Here is a 15,099-nt window from a genome sequence, read left to right as displayed (position 1 = left end):
AAGGAATCATGATCAAACAGTCTTTGTTCTTAGTCATCCTTTATATTAGTAAAATGATCTTTTGTTTTGTTTTATGATATGATGAAGAGTAATACTTGCTGTCCTTGTGTCTTTGCCTCTCTTTTATGGAAAAAAAGGTGCAACCCCGAGACGTGGCACAATCTGCAAGAGATTAAGCCTTATAAAATTCGGATGACTAGTTTCAATCTTCCCCTGCCTTTCTCTTGAGGCTAAACTCATTGACTCCGAAAGTGAAATTTTTTACGCATGTGTATCAGTAGAAGTTATCAATTGATATCTTTTTTTTTTTTCTTTGAGGGACATTTTTTGTCTATTCTATACATAATATTCAAAAATGAAATTAGAAAAGAATTGGGAATGGAAAATGCTGATTTGAACCATAAGTGGGGCTAAAATTTTCATGCAGCTGCATTAAGAAATTACTGAATTGACATGAGATTACATATCTCTACATTGAAACAAACAAGCTAGTATCTAAAACAGTACACCTAAGTATGCTTCAAGTGCTAGACTAAAATAGTACAACCAAACATGGTTCAGTACTAGTGAGGAACATGCATCGATGCATACCCATTGGTAATTGATTATACTGTAGTTTTTTTTTATAAGCTGACTATAATGAAGTAGTTGGAAAAGGACATGTGGGCACTAAAACTTCAGTGGCATCTTCCAACATTTGCAAAACATTCTTCATGGAAGGTCTCAGCAATGGACCCTCCTGAATACGCCAGATAGAAGTTGTCACAAACTTCTCCACCCTTTTCATGTCATTCATTGCCTCCTCATCATTTTCTACTAGCAGATCCATTTTCCCTTCTTTGTTCTTATCATATGCCCAATCAACCAGTATTATTTGATTTTTATCCTCAACACTTGGTTTGACATTCTTTCTACAACAGGTGATCTCGAGCAATAAAACACCAAAACTGTAAATGTCCACCTTTGGTGTGATAGGTCTATTCCTGAACGACTCAGGGGCAACGTAACCTTTGGTCCTTCTTATCATTGCTGTGGTTCGAGACTGGTACATCTTCAAAACCTTAGCTAATCCAAAGTCAGAAATCCTTTCTGTATAAGAGCCACCCAAAAGTATATTTTCAGGCTTGATGTCACAATGTATAATCTGAGTCACTGAGTGTTGCACTCTTCATGCAATTAATGGAGTCCCTTTGAAATTCCCATTGTAATTTGCACTCTTTGGTACCAGCTCGGTCTTGAAGATCCAAAGAGGAAGCTTGATAGGGAGCCGTTGCTCATGAAATCATAAACTAGAAGTTGATGTTGGCCCTCATTACAAAATCCTAGCAAATTAACTAGATGTTTATGATTTGTGTGGCCAATTGCATTCACTTCTGTCTTGAACTCTTGCTCACCTTCTCTCACAATCTTGTCTAAGCGCTTGACCGCAATGAAATTTTCATCATCTACTGTTAGGACACATTTGTACACTGTTGCAGAAGCACCACCACCCAATATTCCTTGAACCCATATGTTGCTTCTTCTAGCTACTTGTAAGTGAAATTCCGTAGGTTCATCCCAGGCGTTGATGGGCAGGTTTGTGGCATGACTGAGCCTGTTTGAAGCATTTTTACTTTTTTTGCATCAACCGTGAAATGACCATAACAATTGCTAGCAGTAGCATGAAGTTCATTAATACTGAACTTCCAAACAGTAGTGCTCCATTACAGCACATTATTGAGTGACAGTTGTATTGTTCCTCAATTTGATAAGACCTTTCCCTCCGATGCTGGGGTTGACAAAGCCATTTGAGAGAGGTTGTTTTTTCTTCCAGCATTTCCCATCTCTGAACACGGCAAGGGCACAAAAACAATCACTTAAGAAAGAAAGAATTTCTGCATGCATCCTCACTGACTATTTGATGATCATAGTCATTGGGTGGACAATCCATGTTAATCAACTCTATGACTATGATATAGAAATGTTGATCTGACTGCTCCAATCCTTCATCACAAGTTTGCAGAGCAAAGTTCTGCTTGCATCCTTTTACCTTATTATCTGAATCCAGATAAGCATAACCTGGTAGACAGTTGCAGATTGGTTCCTGATGATCACCTAGTGTTCAATAGCTATTGAATCCACAAGGTGCTGCGCCACCATATAGTGAGAAGGCCTGGCATATATCTGAAGGAATGTTAGTTGTAATTGACCACACCAGAAGCCACCCTCCAGCACTTGTGCCATTGGCCTTGGGGTAAATGTATTGCCTGAAAACTCCATCATAATCTAAAGTTCCTCTCTGAAAGAAATCTGTCGTTGAAACTGGGTTCTTTGATATAAGGTCCAGTAGAGTTCCATTTCTTGCCATAATGTAGATGTTGCCAGATTGGTTGAAAAGAAACTGAAAGCCAGTACCCATTGTATTGCTTTCCCAATACTTCTCACAAAATTAAGTGTGACATCAAAAAGGGACAGTACAACTACAAGACCTCCATTGGATTGTAGAAGAAATTGGAAGTTTCCAATTGATTAATTTGTTTCTGATATACGAGAAACAAGTATGCTGTCTTAATTTAGTACCTGAGTTGGCAATATGGTGTCAGTTGAAGAGTTAAAGCTTTCTCATAAGTTGACATAATCTTGTCTTGCAAGCACAAAGTTCCCAGTGTTGAGCATGGATACATAGTTAACTCCACTAGCAGCAACATCAGCAGCCCAAACCTGCTGCATATTTGTGTTGGAGAGAACTAGCTGGCCACCTGTTGTAAGCTCAACTTTGGATCCTCTTTGGACTAGACTATTTCCATTGGCTGACCAAATTATGGTTTTTTCTGGGATTTTGTCAAACCATATAGAAAGTAAGAAGTTTATAGCAAAAATTGGTCGGAATCCAAAAGCAAACTCACCAGATGGCGAATTCCAGGAAGAGTTATCATCAAGAGCAGTGAGATAAGATCCCAAGCTATTGTTTGCATTAGTTTGAGCCAAAGTGGAAGGGGCAAGCAGCCAAAGAAGGAGCAAGTAATAGATATAGTGTGACAGAGCAAAAGCCATGGTTAGAAGTCGGAGTTTGTTATGCTACAGCAAAGATGGTAGTATAGAGAAAACCTCAAATCTTATTATTTTTGGACATCAAACTGAACTGAAAGCTTAAGACGCAATACTCCCCAAAATCCAAAGGATAGCAAGAGAGTTTTCTGGAGCAAAGATACTATAAATCTTTCCTGAAACGAGCAAATATGTTAGTGAATTATCACATGAGATCTTTAGTTATATTTTTATTGATGCTACATGTCCTATATAGTGAAGCACCATATCAGAGTAGGTTAGACTCTACAAAATGACACACTATTTTTTTTAGTCATGATTGATACAATTACAAATGTTTCAAATAAAGTCATAGTTCTGATAATATATATAAAGTAGCATTAGAATCCACTGCAATTTGATATAAGATATTATATTTGGTCCAAGGTCACCATTTTCTCGCTAAGCCTAAATTCTGCAAAGAAATAAAAAAATTACTTAACATTTGTCAGACACTTCTACTCATATCTCCCCAACCCATTTGAGACCTTCACCAGTTGTAGTCGTTGATTTATCTGCATTTCAAGAAGATCTCATTTGAATGACCTGATTAAATTTCCAAGATAATCACTTTAAATAGCATTTGCAATGAACATTGACATTACATTTTAAGTCTTCCTTTTAATAGTCTCATAAGCAATGAAATAATTTATTTTGAACCAAAAAAAGAAGAAGCAAAGCCTTTCATCAACTTGAGGTCCTGAAGCATTGACCTCAACTTGAGCAAAAGGCTAATTTTCCACTTTCATTGCATATGTTGAACAATCATTGCTCGAGCTTAGATTGACTTCTTCAACATATTAAGTTGTAGTAGAGCCCTGTAGAATCAACACAAGGCTGCCGTGGATCACACTCTTAGGACTAGACATTGGTCCTATACTTGAAACAAAGACAACATAGCAACAAATGAACAAATATATGCAAAGTGAAGAAATTCAACTATAACTTGCAAGTATATGTACCATATGAGTTTCTTTGATAACCCATTATGATAGAAACCATTACGCAGCTCTTCCATAGGTACTGCTTTCTTCCCTAGCTAAGACTGTTTGTCTCCCGAGATTTTCCCCGTTTCCTACGCCTCATCTCTGTAGAAAGTAAATTCCTTGCAACTTAACATAAGATATTGTTCATGGTCTAAGGTCACCATTTTCTCACTAAACCCTGAGCTCTCCAGAGATATAAAGGGTGTTGCATATTGAATTTTTCAGATTCAAGACCTTCACCAGTTGTAGCCATTATTTCATCTCTGCATTGCAAGAGAAAATTCCAGTTGCATTGCATGACCTGATCAAATTTCCAAGGTAATCACTTTAAATAGCATTGAACCAAAATCAAAATTACATTGGCACTCTTCCTCTTTATAATCTCGTAAGCAACGTAATAATTTATTCTGAACCATAAAAAAAGAAAAAGAAAAAGAACCAAAGCCTTACATCAACCTAAGGTCTGGAAGCATTGACGGTGACTTGAACAGCTTATTTGGAATTGTATTGCATATGTTAAACAATCATTGCTTGAGCTTAGATTGAAATCTTTAACATGGTAAGTTTCAATACAGCCCTATAGAACTAAGCTACTGTGGATCACACTCTTAGGACTAGACATTGTTCCAGGACTTGAAATAAAGAAACACGCATCAACAAATGAACAAACATGCAAAGTGAAGAAATTAAATGACAAACTGATAAGTATATGTACTAATGCATAAAACAGTGTTATCTTTTTAATGACAATTAAATTTAATATAGTTATGCTTTTGCATTTAATTGAAAAACCTAATTTACTATAGGTAAGGAACAAGAATTGTACCTAAGTTTTACCAAATAAATAAAACCCATTGTGCAGCTTTTCTAAAGGCCAAAAGATTTCTGCTTCAATTGCTTCCCCCAACTCCAATTGGAGCAATTCTTGCACTCAAATATTAAAAAATTTATATACCTACTGTTCGGTCCAGTCCAGTCCAGTCTAGTCTATTTTGGGACCGGGATTGAAACCCACAATTTTTAAAATTTAGAATTTTTTTTCCATTTAACTTTAATTTTCTAAGAATATAGTTAGTTGTCCTGTTGCAAAACAAAGTAGGAAACTGACATCTCGAGTTTCAAAAACTCGATATTAATGGTAGAACTTGAGTTTTTAAAACTCGAGACCTAAGCGGTGGAAGCTGACATGAAAAAAATTCCACGTGGAACTCGAGTTTTAGAAACTCAAGTTCCACCATTTTTCCCTTTCAAATCATCCTTCGTCTTCCTCGCGTTCTTCTGAGTCAGACCCATCGTTCTTCTTTGTGCAAATCGTCCAATCGGAGCTCCAGCGTTCTGGATTCTTCCTCTGTTCTTCCCTCTGTTCTTCATCTTCAGATCGTTCTGGGTTTCTTCATCTTCTGGGGTTTCTTCATCATCTTTGTTCTGTTCTTCTTCTACTGGGTTCATCTTCGTTCTGTTCTTGTTGTTTAATTTTCGATCGGTTCGGGTTTCATCTTCTTCGTTCTAGGTTTTTCTTCACCTTCGTTTTGGGTTTCTCTCTTCTTCATCGTTCTGGGTGTTGGGTTTCTCTCTTCTTCTCTTCTTCATCGTTCTGGGTACTGGGTTTCTCTCTTCTTCTCTTCTTCATCGTTCTGGGTACTGGGTTTCTCTCTTCTTCAAAGTTCTGCTGGGTTTGCAGTGTGTGTCTTTGGTAAAACTCGAGTCTAAGAAACTCGAGATCTATGTGGCATTTCTTCACATTTCTGTCCAAGTCATCAGTACAAAGCGAGTCTTCGAGACTCGAGTTTTAAAATTGAACTCGAGTTTAAGAAACTCGAGACGTTAGTTTGTTAATTTGTTTCAAACGTGTGTTAACTTACTATATAGCCCTCTCTCACTATGCTAGTTTGAAAATTCTCTCTAAAATTTATTGGATCCATTGATGATTAGTGGTCCAGCATGTGAGTCTTTTTTACAGTCCTAAAATAAAGGAATTGTAAGCAATTTCTCAGTAGCAGTATAAAGGAAGGCAATTTATTTTTGGCCAAATATTCAATTTTTAAGAAAAAAATTATTGAAGAGCTTCTACACGAAGTTATTTAGGTATGTAGCCCATTTTCAAACTTGAGTCTGAGCAACAAACTCGAGTTCCAAAAGGGCTACATACCAAAATAACTTAGAACTCAACTTGCTAAACTTGATTTTCATTTGGAGCTCAAGTTTCAAAAAGGACTACATACCTAATAACTTAGAATTCAGTTGGCTAAACTCGATTTTTATTTACAACTTTACTTTAGCAATAGGGGCTACATACCTTTTAAAAAATCTACAAGTAGGAACTTAAAAGATATATCAACAGTTTCCTGCTCTCCTCTCCTGCACCGTTTAACTCACATAGTTTGATATCATAATTCATACACCCTGCCCTTGATGTCACTCACTCCCTGGTCTTGTTGTTTAGTCCTTGATTCAGTCTCATGTCAATCACAAGCTTCATATACAAAAGAGGATTATGACACATTCATGGGTTTGGATTATCTATATGCGTTCATAGGGCACTTCATCAAATAATGAAAAAACTGCTTCTGAAGTCATTCAATATGTTCCCAAATTGGTTCGCTACGTGTTTGCATAAATGCCTGAAAGAGAAGGCTTTGCGACCCGGCAAGCAAGTTCATGCAACGTTGTTGACTAGTGGGATGGACATGAAGGTGTTGTCTATGAACTCAAAGTTTGTTGGGATGTATGCAAGTTGTGGTGATGTGAGGTCTGCGAGGATGGTGTTTGATAACATTCAGAACCCCAATGTTTTCGCGTTGAATTGGATGGTATTGGCTTGTGCGTTTAATGGGTATTATGAATAGGCAATTGGGTATTTTTGTTTGATGCAAGAACTGGGAAATGTTGGTAATAAGTTCACTTTTTCGATTCTGTTGAAAGCGTGTGTTGGCTTAATGGATGTAAAGAAGTTCATGCTGTGGGGAGAAGATGGGTTTTGTAGATGATGTGTCAGTGGCAAATGCTTTGATTGATATGTATTGTAAATGTGGAAGAGTTTGTTATGCTCAGAGGGTGTTTGATAGGATGGTTAAGAGAGATGTTGCTACTTGGACTTCTTTGATTTGTGGGTATTGTAATATAGGAAAGACTGGAAAAGCTCTTGATTTGTTTCAGAGGATGAAGTTAGAAGAATTAGAACCAAATGATTTCACGTGGAATGCGATGATAGCTGGTTATGCTTGGGGTGGAAATATTAAAGGAACATTTGCGCTCTTCTCTAGAATGACTAGAGAAAGGTTGGTTCCTGATTTGGTCACTTGGAATGCAATGATTTCTGGTCTAGTGCAAAGCCAGCAAGCTGGCGAAGCATTCAAGTTGTTTCGGGATATGTTGGTTTCAGGGATTAAACCCAATCTTGTGACCGTGACAGGATTGCTCCCTGCATGTGGATTGACAGGTTCAATGCAAAGAGGAAGAGAAATTCATGGATTAATATACAGGATGGGGCTTGATATTAATATCTTTGTTGCTAGTGCACTTATTGACATGTACTCAAAATGCGGCAGTGTGAAGAATGCTCAAAATGTCTTTGACAGGATTCCTGTCAAGAATATTGCATCTTGGAATGCCATGATTGGTTGCTATGGGAAGCACGGAATGGTTGAATCGTCAATACAGTTGTTTGACAGGATGCAAGAAGAAGGAATGCAGGCAAATGAAGTGACTTTTATTTGCATTCTTTCTGCATGCAGCCATAATGGTTTAGTAGAAGAAGGTTTGAAGATTTTTAGGTCCACGAAAGAGAGTTATGGGATTGAGGTGGGATAGAGCATTATGCTTGCGTTGTTGATCTTTTGTGTTGGTCAGGGAGGATGGTAGAAGCTTATGAGTTGGTGAAGGAGATGCCAATGGAAGTGCCAGAGTCAATTGTTGGAGCTTTCTTCAATGGTTGTAAAATCCATGGAAGAAAAGATCTGGCTAAAATGATGGCTCAGGATATTCTGAAGATGGAGTTGAAGAAACCTGGAGGTTCTGTGACACTTTCAAATATTTATGCTGCTGATGGTGATTGGGAAGAAGCCTGGTTTTTTAGTTGGGTAGAGAAAATAAATGAGTTTGTTGGAGAGGATAAAGAATGTGATGAGGTTGAAATGGGAGCAGGTATGTGCTCTACCTTACAAATTATGAATGAGATTATAAACTTCCAATGAAACTATATATTTGTATATGACGTAGGTCAGAGTTATATGACTTATGAAAGTATATGAACATTGGAAAAGCTAAGGTGAAGCAAAAAAAAGGTTAGAAATCTAGGTAATAAATTTGAAATATTGACCACCGAGAGCTACTTTCACATTAACCTTTTCTGTGCAGCAAGTAGAAGAATTAACAATAGACAATGGGTTCCCTCAATTTCCCCCCCAAATGAAATTGTAGGAAGAATCAATAATCTCTGACAAAGAAGGAAATGTGTATCAATTAATTTACTGACGTTCCCTTTCATGGCTTGGGCATTCCTAATCTTATAATTTTTCTCTTATGTGCAGACAGGATCAAAAAGGACAAAAACGATGGAGAGCCCAAAGATTTAGATTCTACAGGACTTGGTTAAACAAGTAGAGTTAGTGGGGCCGCCATTTGAGGACCAAATTCTTTTTTTTTCTTTTACTTTTCTTCTTCCTTCTAAGAAAATTATTTCAACAAGTGTAGACTTCAAATATAAATTTTTTCAGGGACATAAACGTAAAAAAAAGGAATTGAGACAAAAATAATCTACTAGGGATCTCAGCATACCTGTTTTCGAAATCAGAAGACTTTTTGACAATTGTACACTTTAGTTTTAAACTTATAAGAGTATTACTGTTTCTTTGGAGTCTGGACGAATGGAGATAAGAAGTTGTGCCATTACATGAGTGTCATTTTTTCTTTCACACCATTTATGGATACAAACTCATTATTCATCATAGTGTAGAAGGAAACTAGATTCCCTGATGTTCATATCTGTGACGCAACTACTTCTTGGTAGGATTTATGTCATGATGTAATTATAAATATTCACACCATTTTGTGCCTGTCATCTATATGATATTTCAACCCAAAATATGCATAGTTTCTTTCTTTCTATAAGTATTGATGCTCTCTGCGCTCCACCCCCCCACCCCCAAAGTTTGCTTGGCACGGGTTTGAAATCAGTTCCTTCTGCGTTGTGTTCTGTTGAAAACACCACATTTCTTGACAGTGGCATGAAATTGAAAATTTTGCATTATGCTTGGATGGAAGGAAATGGAGGGAGAAGACAGGAGCTAAGAAGGGAAGGTGACCAGAACTAAACCCATCTCCCTCTGTTCTGAAGGGCATGCCCTTGGGGACAGATTTTTTTAATAAACTTAGGGACACAGATTTAGTGCCTTGTTTTCTCCATGACTAAGTTTTGATTCATACCTTGAGTTGTCATATGTTGTCTCCTAATTATATGGAAATTGGCATATGGTGCTTGTACTAGAGCATACTAGTGATACCTTGTCTTTGCCTAGATGCTATTAGATTGAATATGAGTGTTGAGTTGTGTGGGCATTTACTAGGTTGAATTTGACTATATAAGTGATTATAAAGATTCTAGTCTGTATAGTGCATATGCGGCTAGCATCAAACTACTTCATTAGACAAAAAGAAAACATGGAAGGGAGAAAGAGAGATAGAGAATGAGGAAAGAACCACAGATGTAGATATAGATCGGTTGGTTGTACATGTGGTGTAATTTTTTGCTTATTTTTTGGGTACTAAAAGTGGTGTAATTTTTTGTTGATGAAGAAGAAATTAAAGTGCAGGAAAAAACAATTTCATTTTGCTGTAAATGACAAAGTAAGCCAAAGTCCGGAGGGAATGTTTATTTATTTATTTTAATGAATGAGCAATATTAAGAACAGTGCTACTGACAAAACACTTTTACAACCAAATTTAGGTGGCAAGTTATTAAAGGTATGTAAAATATTAGTATAAGGTCTAGATAAAAACCAGTTACAACTTGCCACTTAATCTTTATTGTAAAATTATTTTGAAAATATTGTGAAAGTAGCACTAGGACAGGGGCGGCTCTACATTGATGCCAGGGTGGTCACAAGACCACCCTGACCTGGGAAAAAAAATAATTATCATATATAAATTCTAACAATTTTATGATTTTTCTACATTTAAAAAAATTTGTGACCACCATAAATTTTTTTAGGCCCAAGATAATTAAATTTTGGACAAAGTTTGGTAACAAACTTAGTTGTAAAGTACGGTTACAACTGTAAACTAAGGCTACAACTGTACTTAATATTTTTTTTTTTGATAAATGTGAATTTTGGTAAATCCACCATTAGTTTTCAATTTCTTCTTATATCCTCCATGCTTGCAAAATATGAATAAAATTAAAGATTAATATTTATGTCATTAATCAAATGTTTAAGTTTTGAGTTTTTGTAGTATAAAATTTTACATAAAAATAATTTTATAGATTGAATATTAAATAACATCTGAATTTGATATATGTTTTAAAAGCATAAAGAATATGCAATTCAATTGTTAGATTTTTAAAATATATAGTCATGTGAATTTGTTTAGTAAGAGTTGTAACCAAACTTTATCCTCAAACTTAGGTCTCTTAAAAATATATTAGGCACTTGCAAACAAAAAGTATAATCCCAGGAAAAAATTATTGAACTAAAATTTTGAAAGCAATGTAATTTGTAGTATTGATAATAAGACTATTATGCAACAATTTCAAACTAAGAAAACTTGTAGAAGGAAATTGTAAGATTTTATATATTTGTGTTTTTTTTTTCTTTCGTTTTTTGTTGTCAATATATGTAATTTTCTTTTTGTTAGATTATATATAATTTAATTTTATAATTTTGTTGGATGATCATATTAAAGTTTAGTTTAATTGGGTTTAAACAAAATTTAGGGTCATTCAAAATTTATTTGAGGGGTCAAAATAAAAAAATTTTAAAAACTTTTATACATAATTTTTTTAAACCAGGCTATAGCACCCCCCCTGACAGTCCAGTCAGCCTTTCATTTGTCTTTATATCTTTTGTTTTCCTTTTTCTTCAGCATCTAAATGGTTGGGTGTAGTCCCATAATAATTTCCCAGAAATGAGAAGTCATTTTTAGATTATAAAGGGCTCAAGTTCATCTTTACTTTGACAAAATGTTTTACATGCAGAGCTTCCTCTACCAGTATATTTGTCATGATACAGTTTTTTCATGTATACAAAGTGTATCACTTATAAACTCCTCATACTAGTATGGCTTTACAACTATCATATCTTCTCTCCTTGTTGCTTTTTATTCTGTTGCTGCCATATTCCACCACTGCTCAAACTTCCAGCAACCAATCTCTGGGCTCATCCCTTACTGCACAAGAAAAAGACTCTTATTAGGCATCGCCTTCTGGTGACTTTGCTTTTGGTTTCCAACAAATTGGAAAGGCAGGATATCTACTAGCCATCTGGTTCAACAAATTACCTGAAAAAACCATTGTCTGGTCAGCCAATGGAGATAATCTTGTGCCAGGAGGATCAAAAGTAGAGCTTACCAATGCCAAATTAGTACTCAATGACCCAACAGGCCTAGAGATATGGAAAGTTGACTTAGTTGGTTCAAGAGTTGCCTATGCAACTGTGCTTGACACCGGAAACTTCGTGCTAGCAAGCCAGAATTCTAGCCTTTTGTGGCAGAGTTTTGATCATCCAATTGACACAATGTTACCTTCACAGACAATGAGTCTGGGCAGCAAGCTTGTTGCTCGTTTATCATAAATGAATTACTCTAGAGCTTACCCCATGGATTATTCTTATGCTGATTATTGGCCAGAAGAACCTATAGGCAGCGGCTTTAAGGTAGTCTTCAACCAGTCTGGCTATATAACCTTTACAGCAATGAATGGAAGCATAGTTAAGAATATATCATCAATTCTTGGTTCTACGCAGGGCTTCTATCAAAGAGCACTCATGGAATATGATGGTGTTTTACGGCATTATGTCTACCCAAAAAGCAGCTTAATGTCCGGGAGTTGGCCTATTGATAGGCCAAAAATGTATTGACTCCTTGTGATGGATTAATTAATTAATTAACCAAGTTCAATTAATTAACCAATTTAACATGCAAAACGCGTGGTAGCACAAACAAATCACCAATTAAACTAAGTATGCAGCGAAAATTAAATGACACGGTGATTTGTTAACGAATGGGGAAAACTTTCACGGCAAAAATCCCACCAGGTGATTTTAAGGTCACCACTCCCGAAATTCCACTATTATCACAACAAGCAGTTACAAGTAAAGGAATCCCAAGTATCTTACCAACCTATAGTTGAACCCTTACCCCAATACCCAATTGGGCTTGTTCTGTAATGATAATTTCTCCTTTAAATGCACAGCTCCCAAGTACGTGACTAATTAATTGCGCGGATCCCAGTACGCGACTTCAATCACCAACTAGAGAAGATTGTTGGTTGCAAAGTTCTTCAATTCATCCACACGATGAAGATCAAGAAGATGCTTGGTTACAAAACCCTATGGTGCAAAGACACAACAACTTCTTCACAAGAGAGATGAACTAGGGCAAGAACTTTGTTTCAAGTCACAATTTGCATGAACAAGGATTTCTCAATGCTTGTGCAACTTGCGAACCTGTTTGACAGCCCTTAGAATAATCCTTTTATATGTCTAGGGTTAGGAGAAAAGAAGGCCCAAAGACACATCCACAGATTGGAATCAAAACAGAACTTAGAATCTGTTTTTCTTAAACCTCGACAGATGGAGGCATTGAGATGATGTCGAGCAATGGGACTGGAACAGCTCTTTAAACCTCGACACATGCTAGCAGTCGAGTTTTAATGAATGTGCACTTTTCAGCTTGTTTCTTGGACAGACTTTATGACTTCAACACTTAATCTTGAAATACAGTTTCTTGAAGTATAAAAGTCATCCTAAATCTATCCAATTACAAGTAAAGTGCATTTTGTCAAAGGATTAGCCAATTACATAAATGAATGACATATGTTCTAAACAAGTGAAACACATATGTCCTTACACCTATGATCTGGTCTTCTTTGTCAACCTTCGTACCTTCAAATATATGCAATTTTGTGGCAACACTGGAGTATGGTAGTGGAGCTTGTGGGTATAACAGCTACTGCGTGCCCGGTGACCACAATCAAAGACCAGAATGCCTATGCCCAGAAGGATACACCTACATTGATCCAGAAGATGTTATGAAAGGTTGCAGACGGAACTTTCTTTCACAAAGTTGTGATGAAGCCTTGCCGGAATCAGATCTTTTTTTTATTTTAAATCAATGCCAAATGCAGATTGGCCCGGCAGGTCTGATAATGAAAGATTGATAGGCCAAAATGAGGATTCATGCAGGGCAGCTTGCTTGAGTGATTGTTCTGTGCTGTTGCCATTTACAGAAATGGTGATTGTTGGAAGAACAGAGCTCCTTTCTCCAATGGGAGGATGGATTATAGTTATGACGTAAATGCCCTAATCAAAATAAGAAAGGACAATTCTACTTTTAAGCCTTCAGGTGCAGATTTGAAGAAGAAAGATCAATCGACTGTGATACTCATTGTGTCAGTGCTCCTTAGTAGCTCAGTGTCTCTGAACTTACTCTTTGTGTTGGCTATCTTTCTGCTTGTTTTTCGTTTCAAATATTGGAAATCAAAGGCCATTAAGCAATACCAAGTCATGCCAGGCATGAATTTGCGAAGTTACACTTATGAGGAACTAACAGAAGCCACAAATGGGTTTAAGGAAGAGCTTGGGAGGGGTGCTTTTGCAAAAGTTTATAAAGGGGTTCTAGAATATGAGGACTGAAAACTAGTTGCAGTTAAAAGGATGAATGATATGGTGAAAGAAGGCGATCTGGAGTTCAAAGCTGAAGTGAGTGCTATTGGCAGAACAAACCACAAAAATTTGGTCCAACTGCAAGGATTCTGCAACGAGGGGTAGCACCGTCTTCTTGTATATGAATTCATGAGCAATCGTTCACTGCAATCTTTCTATTTGGGGTTTCACAGCCATATTGGTACCAAAGAATCCAAATTGCATTAGAAATTGCAAGAGGGCTCTTTTACTTGCATGAAGAATGCAGCAACTAGATCATACATTGTGATATCAAGCCACAAAACATCCTCCTGGATAATTCTTTCACAGCTAGAATTTCTGACTTTGGATTAGCTAAGCTTTTGAAAATGGACCAGACTCGTACTAATACTGGAATCAGGGGAACTAAAGGCTATGTTGCACCCGAATGGTTCAAAAACATGCCTGTTACAATCAAGGTTGATGTTTAAAGCTTTGGCATTTTGTTGCTAGAGCTCATTTGCTACAGGAAGAGTTTTGGAGCAGAGGCAAAGGATGAGGATCGGATGATTCTAGTTGACTGGGCATATGATTGCTATAAAGATGGGAAACTGGAACTGTTAGTGGAGAATGATGAGGAGGCAAAAAATGACATGAAGAGAGTGAAGAAATATGTGATGATTGCAACATGGTGCATTCAGGAGGATCCATCACTAAGGCCAACAATGAAGAAAGTGGTACAAATGATGGAAGGAGCTGTTGAAGTCTCAGTTCCTCCAGGTCCATCCTTATTTATGAGTTCAATGTAAATCCTTTAATATACTGTACCTTCTGGTTGTTTAAGACTATGCCTCCCTTTACCAATATTAGGAAACTTCATCAGGACAATGAATAGTGGCTACCAAGATCTAGAACTAATTGGAGCCACAATCTTCAACATATTTTGCTGTGCAGTCTAAACTATTGTCCTACACCTCTGTCAAATTGCATTATGACTAAATGTTGTGCAGAGATGATATGGACATTTAGGAGAATTCATCACTGCATTGTAAGGATCCTTAGATGGGGTATAGGAATCTCGATCTGAGTCTTTTTTTCAATTCATCCTTTATATTAGTAAATAGTATTTTTTTGTTTTTGTTTTAAAATATGAAGAGTAATACTAGCTGTGATAGCATCTTTCTTTCTCTTTATGGACCAAAAAAGAAAAA

The 15,099-nt window shown here is 36.6% G+C and overlaps 3 pseudogenes; 2 read left to right on the top strand and 1 right to left on the bottom strand.

Moving 5' to 3' along the window:
- Positions 1-634: 634 nt before the first annotated feature.
- Positions 635-3,033, bottom strand: LOC142606456 (G-type lectin S-receptor-like serine/threonine-protein kinase LECRK2; annotated as a pseudogene).
- Positions 3,034-6,474: 3,441 nt separating this feature from the next.
- LOC142608314 (pentatricopeptide repeat-containing protein At5g59600-like) lies at positions 6,475-9,135 on the top strand (annotated as a pseudogene).
- A 2,191-nt stretch (positions 9,136-11,326) lies between these two features.
- On the top strand, positions 11,327-14,697 carry LOC142606870 (G-type lectin S-receptor-like serine/threonine-protein kinase LECRK3; annotated as a pseudogene).
- The last annotated feature ends 402 nt before the right edge of the window (positions 14,698-15,099 follow it).

Source organism: Castanea sativa, chromosome 8 (assembly GCF_040712315.1).
Source record: "Castanea sativa cultivar Marrone di Chiusa Pesio chromosome 8, ASM4071231v1".
Classification (NCBI taxonomy): domain Eukaryota; kingdom Viridiplantae; phylum Streptophyta; class Magnoliopsida; order Fagales; family Fagaceae; genus Castanea; species Castanea sativa.
This window is presented reverse-complemented; position numbering and strand designations above follow the sequence as displayed.